This window comes from Heteronotia binoei, chromosome 1 (genome assembly GCF_032191835.1).
Source record: "Heteronotia binoei isolate CCM8104 ecotype False Entrance Well chromosome 1, APGP_CSIRO_Hbin_v1, whole genome shotgun sequence".
Lineage (NCBI taxonomy): Eukaryota > Metazoa > Chordata > Lepidosauria > Squamata > Gekkonidae > Heteronotia > Heteronotia binoei.
Window position 1 is genome coordinate 178,266,034 of NC_083223.1, and position 12,174 is coordinate 178,278,207.

Consider the following 12,174-nt stretch of genomic DNA (forward strand, 5'->3'; position numbering starts at 1 on the left):
CCATGTAAAAGACCTAAAGATTGTACATGTGAAAAGGCAAAGAAACAATGAAGAAGATTGAGAAGTTATCCATCTGAAAAGGCTATCCTAGTTTACCAAGAGGTGAGGAGATATCAAAGCACATAACATGCTGTAGAAAGCACTGCTAGGTTTTCTAGGCTGTCTTAGAGCAGTTTCCCAAAGAGCAGTGCACTAAACCACACCAACAAATATGTCCAAAAGAGGACCCAGCTGTGTAATTTAACCAATACATTCCAGTGAAATCTGTCCCTACATATAGATATGCTGAGAGCCCAATGGTAGCTGGTGAAACTGCTGGCTAGGTGGAATTGCTAGCTACCAATGTGGGGCAATCTAGGGGACGGGAATTCCACCCTCATTCTTCAAGCACTTGAAGGCATAGTGTCTGTGTTAGTTATCACCAAGCAAATGCACAAATAGTTGCCAGAGTTGTGGGCTGATGATATTAACAACAGCAGCTAGCCAGTCAGCAACCAAATGCTTGTACAGTGTTGAGAAAGGTGCCCCAGTTTTCAGTGCTGTCTCCAGACACATAAATGTTAGGCATTCCTTTGTTGATTGCCCTGTAGCTGCAGCCAGATCTTTCCACTAGTGAACCACTTCACCAGCTGCTGAAGAAAATAGTAAGGAGGCCTGAATGATATACCCCACTAAACAGGAAATTATCTCAAACCAATCTGGAGTCATGAGTGGTTCGTGCATACCTCTCTGCCAACAGGGAATATCTGCAGCACCATGGGGCAGTACAGAAGTACTAGCTCTTAGGAATTATGCTGACTGAAGTAAGTGAGCTACATCGTTTGCTAATTCCTCACAGTAATAGCTCCCGTAAGGGTAAATAGACACCAAGTCCCTCTTTCTTCTCTGAAGTAGCAGTGGAAGGATTGGTCTCAGAGACAGTGTATCTTTTGAGTCACTGTTCATGAGCTTGAATCTCTTTGCCCAAATGTCATCTTCAGACCAAAGGAAGGATGAGCTATTCCATCTATTGCATTTTTTCTCTGTAAGTTCAGGGCAATGTATATAGTTCCTGCCTCCTGCCTCCAATTCACCCACTCCTGCCTCCAATTCACCCACTCAGCAACCCTGCAGTTAGGCTGAGCAGTGACTGCTCCAAGGTAATCTAAGGAGCTTTGTGATTAATGGGGATTTAAATAAATTTCTCCTAGTTCCAAGTATGACAGTCAAATTTCTACGTAAGACTGGCTCTAAAGCAGCTGAAATAGGAAGGTGAAACTGGGCTCAAAAACAGTTCAGAGGCGAAGCCCATCCTCTCCCTGAATTCATTTTGGAGGGAAGGCTTGGCTTTTCTTTTTTTTCTGAGGTGACCATTGAGTGGGGGCTTCCCTCCCCCACAGTTCACATGCACTCACAAATTTCATGAGGTCCCCAGACACCAATGATTATATCACCCAAACACTTGTAAAGTAGATAATCTATAAAGAACAGGAAGGATGGCGTTGGCAGACCTCTGACAGTTGCCTAGCCAAGCAGAAGTTTGATATGCTGTCTGTGGGACTTTGGCTAGGGAGTTGGGACCCTTATCGAGTAGCATAATACAGCTATTCTGAATTTCTTAATTTAGTATCCATGGAGTTGTGGTGGTGGTGTCCAAAGAGCTGTTTCTATTAAAGATGAATAGCTGAAGATTATAAAACACCCTGAAAATTTAAAGATCTGTTAAAATTATTAATAATACTGTTATTGATAATACTGTGTAACACAGAGAATATTAAAGTGAAGGGGACAGGTATACCCTGTGCCAGGAACACAGGACTTTAGAGCCTCTCACCCTAAGGCGGCATGACAATCCATATATGTAAAATGTCAGGTTTGATATGAAGTACATTGACTTAGAAAAGCCTCACTTACATATGCAGGAGAATGAGATAGCAAAGCCCTGTGCTGGCAAAATGTATTTCAGGTTGAATTGTTCTTTATATTAAAAAGACCACATTGCAAACAGAAAAAATAGCTCAGCAGGGAGAAAGGTTTTAGCCTTCCTGTTTAATTGCTGTGCTCATTTTCTGTTTACAGGGAGTTGTGCTCCCCCACCTGCAGGGTGACATGGTGCAAGCCACTCTAGTACCTTAGAGCACTATCATTTCTTTTCCACCTCATTCTCCCATATGCTTGAATAAGGGCTCAGAAAGACAACTGGTAGTATTGCTAGAAAGGAAAAAGAGACTAAGTGCATATTAAAGGGAAAGGGAGGAACTCTGGATCAGGGTGGTGATGGGAGGAGGTTTCAAAGGGTGTTTCATAGCAAGAACAATACATTTTGCCCATACATAAATAATTATATTAATCCTTCATTTTATTGCATTTATTCATCAGTTCATTTAAATGCAGGAACAGCTTCTGACTAGTCTTTCCATTTTGTTTTTCTTATGTTGTCATGGAAATGACTGGCAGGTCTTTGCTGCCTGTAGGTGAGCAGACAAACATAACAGAACACTTGTCTTCTTCACCTTCCTGTAACTGCTGCTCAGTCTCCTCCTCTAACAGCCTTTGTGCACAGAATGGTGGGTCAGTGTAAATGTATTGCTGCAGCGGTAAAGCATCTTCATACTCTGTCTCTGACTGTTAAAGAAGACTTGTGATGGAGTCAGAGCAGGGCTTGCCTAGCCACACTGGGCAGAAGAGCTAGGGAGTTGGCAGCACATCCTGGGGGAAGCCTGCCCTTCTACAGCCTGATAGCACTGGCTTAAAACTTTATTAGAGCTCGTACGTATATTATGATGTATCCTTTGGTAGCTGTATCTTGATCTAACTGTGATTTGGGTTATTAGCATATATACCAGAGGTTGTTATCTCTAGTGTGCCTCCAGCATCATATGAGAACATCAATCCAAATGTACCACTAGGAGAAACTAGGATTTGCCATTAAAACTATGTGCATAGAAGCCCTCTCAGCTTCTTCCTATTAAATTGTTATCCAGCTGTGCTCTGAGGATAAAGCTGGGCTATAAATATAAGCAAATAACTAGTCATAGGAACCATAATAATATTGCCACACAATACAGGTGGATGGTGATTTTTTTCAAAGTTTTTTCAAAGTTCTGTGAGAAGGAATTTGAAACTAGTCTCAGTCACATGCCAGCCAGAAAAAATGACTATTTTTTATAGATAACAAGAGAAAAGTTAGCAATGTAATGACGCTCCATATTTCAGTAACCTACAACAAAGCAAAGACCTTTCAAAGCATAACTACTGCCTGTCTGCTATCTTTGCATGTAGGTTTTCTGTGTTGAATAAATATACCTGACATAACACCAGCCCCAGGAGATCTTAGTGCTGGGTTCTCTAGGGGATGATCTGGGCCACTTTTTCATGTAAACATCCATCTGAAGTACATATTCTAAAAGGGATAATCACACAAACACTTTCTGTTCCATAACTTTAGTCAGCTCAAATTTTCACTAAGGCAAGCTACATTTTCTTACAATTGTTCTGCATCGTTGAGTCCCATTCTTGCCTCAAATATATTTTTTGTCTTCATGCTCCACTCTTTACAGGAAGGGAGCTCTGTGGGTATCACACACATTCATTTTCAGATTAAATCCAGCCCTAAAGAAACATGTCTCATCTACATTGTGAGGAGATGCACTTGCCTTGTTTGTGTGCTGTGGGTCTTTTCCTGAGTAACTAAAATATCTTCAATTCAGGTGTATATAATTTAAGTAATAAATGATTTTGTAATTTCAATAAGACAGTCTGCCTCAGCATCAAGAACTATGTGGTTGATGGTGAATAGCTGATGTTCTAGATATGTCTCAGGGGGATATTTTGTAGCTGCTGCTGCCATTGGCACATTTCTTATGATGGTGCATCTCCCTGTAGTTAAAAACCACCGGAGCATCTGAGCATGGATGAGAACATACATGTAGATCTGTAAGGACTATGAGGTGGTGGTGTCAAGACCTCTAACTTAACTGCTGCTGCCATCTGAGATAACCTCACACAAGTATCCTTTCTGATCTATTATGGCCAAGACATCAAGCAGCTGAAAGCCCCCACTGGCTAAGGGGCATGCAGGCAGCAGAGCCATGGATGCACAATTGTATCCATCACACAGTGAAATAATTGTGGGGATATATCTGATTCTGACAGACCTTTTCTGTGAGCACTGAGAACATTTTTTACTTTTCAGTATGTCAGTATGATCTAGCTCTGTCTGTCTTCTCTATATGTATAAAAGGTATATCACAATGTTGCCTTTTTGTTGGAAATATCAAAGTACAAAGATTGTAAACCAAATCGGTGTAATAAAAGTTCCAGATGATTCACGATATCTGCATTTCTTTAAAAATAACACCTGTTTGAACTTTGAGTTGTTTAATTATACAAATGCCACTCTGGCCTGGGACCTGTCTACCTCTGGGACTGCCTTTCCCCATATGGGCCTCAGAGAGCACTGTGATCAAGTTCACAAAATCTACTAATGATCCCTGGGCCAAAGGATGTTCAGCTGTCCACCACCAGAGCCTTTTCAGTGGCAGCCCCTACCCTCTGGAATGCTCTCCCTGAAAACATCAGGGCCCTGTGGGACTTGCCACAATTCCGCAGGGCCTGTAAGATGCAACTGTTTAAACAGGCTTTCAACATCTAATGGAGGCGACCAGTACTCCACCACCCCACAGCACTGATATCCTAACCCAACCCAAAAAGAAATATAATGCGCTAAGGGAAAGGAAAGGTCCCCTGTGTAAGCACCAGTCGTTTCCGACTCTGGGGTGACATTGCTCTCACAACGTTTTCATGGCAGACTTTTTACGGGGTGGTTTGCCATTGCTTCCCACAGTCATCTACACTTCCCCCCCAGCAAGCTGGGTACTCATTTTACTGACCTCGGAAGGATGGAAGGCTGAGTCAACCTCGAGCGGACTACCTGAAAACTCAGCTTCCACCGGGGATCAAACTCAGGTCGTGAGCAGAGCTTAGGACTGCAGTACTGTGTCACGTTCTCAGGGTGCAGGCAGGCAGGAGTCCAAAACCAGTCCAAGGTCAAAGTCCAGGAAGTCAAGCAGGAGCCAAGTCACCAATGCAGAATCACAAACCGGAATCAGAAGTCAATGTCCAAAAGCCAAAAGGTCAGGGTGCCAAGGAAATTAAGCAGGTTAGGATCAGGGATCAGGAAGGAGCATGGATGCAAGCCAGAGAATAGACTTGTTGCTTCCACAAGGTTACCAGGTCCTGGATGGAAGCTATATGAGAGTCTCAATCAGCCTGCTCCCTGGGTAGCAGTGACTCTGCTAGAACTCAGGGCTGAGAGATCTGAAGCATCAGCGTGCCTCATGTCTTCACTCTGAAAGTTCTTTCCGGAGCCTGCTTCGAACTCTTGAGATGGGAGGAGAAGAGCTCAGGGGAGATTGATCATCAACAGCTGACACTGGTGCCTGGACAGTGATTGGTGGGCCAGCTGCTGTTTGTTCAGCTGAGGAACTGGCTGGCAACTCTTCCAGGTCTGTTAACCCTTCCAGCTCCTCCTCGTCAGGGCTCATGACACTCTGCAGCTTTAACACTCTGCACAACATCATGGTAAATAGCACTAATCAAGAACTAATAATAACACCATCTAGAAATTAGAACTCTATATGTTCGAGATGTTTTAATGATTTTATTGTAATTTTATTGTAACAATCTAATTCCATGTTGTTTTAACTGTTGTTAGCCACCCTGAGCCCATCAGGGGAGGGTGGGATATAAATATAATAAATAAATTAAAATCAAATAAAATTTAAAAGGTACACTGGAATTTAGTAGCGGAACTCCTGATAGTGAATGACCATATTGCTCTAGCTACTTCCCAATTAGGGCCTTGTTTTATCCTTAAAGCAGATATTTCTTTTTGATGATTTTCCACAAAATTAGATGTAGCTTCAAGGAGCAAAACTCCAGAATTAAAGAGATAATGTTCCTCATTTTCTTGGTATCTTTGGAGACCACAGATAAATGTGGAAGGAACATAACAAGTCACGTGGATGTGTACGTCCACAATGTCAAGAATTGGGGATCTTGGGGAAATCGCATCCATGTTTTACAACAAGAACATAATGAAAGCCCCTTCAAAACTATGTTTTGTTTGCCAAAAGATTAAAAATGTAAGATATTTTGCATGCAGTGGGTAAATTTTGAAGGGGTTACGGATGAACCCATACACTTAACTATCATACACCAAAAACTAGTTCTTATTCTAAATTAGTCCTTTATATAATGAAAAATTATTCTTTAAAAACATTTTTTCTGGGACCGCTGAATCTCACAGTTGAAGTACATCTGTGGAACTAAAAAAAAAAAAAATCTCCCTCAGTGTTTGTGATCTGTTGTGGACACCAAGGAAAAGGGAAAAAACCCCACTAAAAAGTGAAAGCCTCTCTTGGCTGTTAATCAGATCTCCCAGGTTTCAGTCTGAGGAGCAGTCTGATGGAGGAAGACCAAGATTTGATTGAAAAGTTTGCTGTATTAGGGTTTTGCAGTTGCTCTGCTATTAAGGATATCTACCCAATGAGGGAAGCTGAGTTTATTCTGCAAGAGAAAAAATGGAGCACATTCTGTTTGAAAACATGTCTAAACACACCTTTAGTCTCCAGTTTGAGCTAGGAAAAAAAAAGTGTGTGTGTTAAATAAACTGGCCATATTGTCCTCTTTTCTAATTAGAATAGACATTTAATAGTGTTAGAACAAAATAGGAGTCGATTGCACCTTTAAGACCAACTTAGTTTTATTCAGAACGTAAGCTTTCGTGTGCATTCACACTTCTTCAGACGAGGAATGAGGTTCAGTAAGCAGAGCCACATATAGCTGGTGGCTCTGCTTACTGTACTTCATTCCTCGTCTGAAGAAGTGTGCATGCACACGAAAGTTTACGTTCTGAATAAAACTAAGTTGGTCTTAAAGGTGCAATTGACTCCTATTTTGTTCTACTATTGCAGACCAACACAACTGCCTACTTGGATCTATTTAATAGTGTTGTTCAGATATGAGATAAAAATTATGTACTGTGGTAGAGAGGCATTCTTGGTGGCTGTTTGGCATTTCACCATCCCCTTAGATTGAATCTGATAATTTCCTCAGACTAACCATGAAAACGTCATGATGCGACATCACCTAGAGTCAACAACTGGTGCTTGCACAGGGGACTACCTTTACCTTTAATACAAGACATTTTTACTTTGGTAGCCATTTTCCTGAGCTTACTGCTCTAACTGTTGCTCCCATTTTTGAGTTGCTGAATGATTTAAGAAAATCCACCAATGAACTGAGAACTAACCTAGGAACTCTTCCTTCCTCAACACAGGGCTGTGAACAACTGGGGATGTGTGAGTTCTCCCCCTCCCGCTATAGATTGTTTCTTGGTACAGACAAAGTCATTGAAGAAAAAGGGTGAGGAGTGGTGGTGCAGTTTGCACTACTTAACCTTACAGCCGCAAAGAGTTTGCCTCCTAATTTGCCCTTATGTTACCTGCCATCTTTGAGATACCTGAGGAATGTGCTTAAAGGCCCTAGGCAACCTTTGGATCTCAGTTCAGTGGAAGTGTTAAACCACACAAATCAGTCTGAAAGAGACATATTCACTTTTGAAATCTCCATTTTTCCTTCTCTGATTCTAGCTCAGAAATCCAACTTGCATCTTAAGGAGAGCCAGTTTGGTGTAGTGATTAAGTGTGTGGCCTCTTATCTGGGAGAACCGGGTTTGATTCCCCACTCCTCCACTTGCACCTGCTAGCATGGCCTTGGGTCAGCCATAGCTCTGGCAGAGGTTGTCCTTCAAAGGGCAGCTGCTGTGAGAGTCCTCTCCAGCCCCACCCACCTCAAAGGGTGTCTGTTGTGGGGGAGGAAGGTAAAGGAGATTGTGAGCCACTCTGAGACTCTTCGGAGTGGAGGGCAGGATATAAATCCAATATCATCATCATCATCATCATCATCATCATCATCATCATCTTCTTCTTCTTCTTCTTCTTCTTCTTTCCAACAAGAGCATTTATTAACACAGAAATTACCCCACTTCTTCCCAACCTATGGCATTCTACAGTATGCAAAAAGGCACATTGTCCTTTGGTGGAACAAATAGATGTGACCCATCAAGACTTAACAATGCTCATTCTATACCTCTACGTAAATTTAATTTGGTTTTTACAAATGACCTGCGTGAGAAAACTGATGAGAAGTGTAAACTTTATGCTTTTTTTTCTTATGTTATCATATTGGTCATTCCAATGTTGTGACAATATATAAGTGAAAACTAATAAAAATGTATATATGTATATATATGTGTGTGTGTGTGTGTATAATATATATATAAAAAAACTTAACAATGCTGGATGAGGCACCCAACCTAATTACTTTGGATGAGGTATCAGACTGTGTAATGCTTGAAGCAGAGATCTCTTAACTTGACAACTCAGTAGAGACAGAATTATTAGGCACCTTTGGAAGCTTTTCTGAAGAGGTCCAAATGAGGATCACAAACAGATTGGAATACTGCAGGGAACTGCAGGGAACAAAGATTCCTCCTTTGCCACAGGACATGCTGGTTTCTTCTCCTAAAAGGAACTCCATGACAATTGTCCCTTTAGATCATGGGTGTCAAATATGTGGCCCAGGGGCCAGATCAGGCCACAGAGGTCTCCTGTCAGGTCAATGAGCAAGTCTGCTTTCTTCTCCCTCTCTCTTGCTTCTTTCTATATCACAGCTTGCTTTTGTCAACTCCTGCAGGCTCTTCCCCAGACTTGAGTGGGTTCAAGAGATCAATTTATTGAGAATGACATGACAGGCTAGACAAGTGATGCTAAAACTAATCTTGGCTGGCCCCTGGCCCCTACATATACTTCACTCATAACCGTTACACATTCAAGCATTAGGCACCAAAAGCTTCCCTCCCTCCAGAGTTCTTTCCCCAAAATGCCCCGTTATCTATATGCGCCCCCTTGCCCAGATTGCCAGAGGTTTTGGGCTGGGTTGTCACCAGTATGCAGATGACACCCAGCTCTATCTGCTGATGGACGGCCACCCAGACTCTGCCCCAGATCATCTAACCAGGGCTCTGGAAGCAGTGGCCGATTGGCTGCAATTGAGCCAACTGAAGCTTAATCCAACTAAGATGGAGGTCCTGTACTTGGATTGGGGGGGACCAAGATCAGGGATCCAGCTTTCCAGCCTGGATGGCGCATCTCTTGTGCCAACCCAGAAGGTGAGGAGCTTGGGTGTGATACTGGATGCCACCCTCTCTATGGAGGCTCAGGTCACAGCTGTTGCACGATCTGCCTTTTATCATCTCCGGCAGGCCAAACAACTAGCACCCTATCTGGTTCCTCGGGAATTGGCTACAGTGATCCATGCAACAGTCACTTCCAGGCTAGACTGCTGTAACTCAATTTACGCAGGCTTACCCTTGAGGCTGATCCAGAAGCTACAGCTGGTGCAGAATGCGGCAGCACGATTACTGTCTGAATCGCCTGTATGGGCGAGCAGTTGGCTGATGCTGCACAGTCTGCACTGGCTACCAATTGAGCACTGGATTCGCTTTAAGGTACTGACATTTAAAGCCTTGCGCGGCCTGGGACCGGCATACCCGCAGGACTGTCTCTCTCCATATGAGCCCTGGAGGTCGCTATGATCGGCTGGCCAACACTTTCTGACTATCCCTGGCCCAGAGGATGTCCGGCTTGCCTCGACCAGGGCCAGGGCTTTCTCAGCCCTGGCCCCGACCTGGTGGAATCAGCTCCCAATGGAGGTTCAGGCCCTCCAGGATTTGTTATCATTCCGGAGGGCCTGTAAGACGGAGCTGTTCCATCAGGCCTATGGCTGAGGCAGATGGGCATCCTATCAGTTAAACGGGCCCCCCTGCATTGTACTGATTTTTTGAAACCAAGATAGCAGGGATTTGAACATCTAGGTTGGGACAAGCAAGCTGAATTGATCTGTTAATACCATCTTTGCCACCCTACCTAATTGTGAGTTATGACATAATTGTTTTAATTTAAACTGTTTTAATTTGTTTTAAATTGATTTGTTTTAACATGTTGGAAGCCACCCTGAGCCCACTATGGGAAAGGGCGGCCTATAAATCAATGAAAATAAATAAATAAATTGCAGGTGCAAGCAGTTTGTTGTGAACGAGATGCCATGACCTTGAGGTGTCTGAGCATAGGGCAATAGTGGATATGTGATGGTTTCAAAAGGAACGCAATAGATAACAGCTAAGCTGAAAGAGAGCTGGGTTTACTAAATGGCAAGGAAACACATTTAAATAAAATTAATGCTTCCCTTGAACATGAGACCCGCTTACAGTAAAAACTTTTGTGTTCTCCTATTAGGGGTTCCTTTGAAATGGGCCTCAAAAATAAGAAAAAATATTTTAGAATTTTTCTGGCAAATACTAAAAGGAGATACTGCTCACAGTAAAAGATATCATTGAAAGCTGTGATAAATGGTGACACTGTTACCTGCACCGAAATGAAATCATTAAAAACAATGATACCAAAATAATAATTACTAAACTTCTAAGAAAATTGCTATGGCAGGAAGCTTTAAAAAGATAAGCCTTTTAGTATTAAGTTATAGTTATCCAAATAACAGCATTTTGAAATCTGCTACAGGGCACAATTTACTGTTACCATTCTACGTAAAGACCAAGATATAAAGACTTCATCGTACCTGACGAAGGGAGCTTTGACTCTCAAAAGCCTATACCCTGAAAATCTCATTAATCTCTAAGGTGCTACTGGATTTGAGTCTTGCTGTAAAGACCAAGTAAGTTTAAAGGAATTAGGGAAAACAAGGGATGTTCAGCAGTCATATTAAGAATCTTAGATTATACATACAACTAAATACTTGCTGAAATTTTAAAAGGCCACACTGTGCTGGCTAAACTGGGGCAGGATCCAGATAAGGGGTTTCTCATCCTCTCCTTTTCCCTATTTAATTTGACGTTTATCTTCTTGTTGTCATCACTTCAAAAACAGCTGTAAAAGCAGGATCCTTTGGAGGTCAGATTTGCAAGATATCCTTTGATGCTGAAAATGAAAATTTTTCCATAGCAGATGAGAACTTTCACTTGCAAGGGTATTGCCTACACTCCCTTTAATGATTCCTGCATGCCCATGTTACAAAGGCTTTCCTCAGGGGAGCAGAAATGAGATAACACAGTGGAAGACATAAGTAGGTCTTAGAATGCTTTGATGTTTAAATTTAAAAGCAAATTGCATTTGGGAAATTATTTAAATCATAGCAGATCCATTGACTGTCCTCACAGTAACTCACATTTCAGAAATACTGGCTGCTAGAAAAAGCAAGAACATCTTTCCAGTCACAAGGTTTAGAAGAGTTGCTCATTTGCTTAGGAGGATGTGTTAACCAAGCCCTTGTCAAAATTGTTTATACTCTTACAGCATTCTGCAGATGGAAAAAATATTCTGCTCCTCCCTTGCATAGATATGGAATGTTACCCCAGATGAACAATTACATGCAAGCATAAACAATTTGTGACATGTTTGTAATATACCCCCCATCCCAGACTCTGGAAGCTGAGACATATGGCTGACTATCATGTATATGAGGCAGGGTAAAATAGGTGTTCAGTTAGAGAACAAAATGGAGAAGACAATTCTCTACTAGAGAGCAAGCCAGATATCTGGTTCTGTGATGAGAACCCTCTTTAATAAGCCTCGACTGCCACCATGGTTCAGCACCATCAACTGCAGTGTCTAATGGACAGCTCCTTGGGGATGACAAACGAGGAATGGGGAGAGACAACTGAATCTTCTTCCCATTCATATTTTCTCTCCCAAATTACTCTGAAAAACCATTTTCTCTTGATGGGTTATTTATAGTCTCAGAGATGCATCAAGAGAAGGGACAGACAGATAGGGGGAAAGTTCAGCTCCCCCTTTTTGTTCACTTTGTAGTTCTAATATCCTGTGGTGAGTTTTCAGCTAACTTGTGTTTCAAACATAATCTTGATTTCAGTTTGGAATAATAAAGCAAGTAGATGTATCTAATCTCTAAAAGACTGTGCTGGCCTCAGCAAAACCAGGCTGAAGCAGCTGTCCACTGTCATGATGAAAACACCTAATTCCCAGTACTTTCTGCCTGATCACTAATTAGCGTGGCCTTATTTATCCCTCCACTGCTCCCATATATCATTACAGA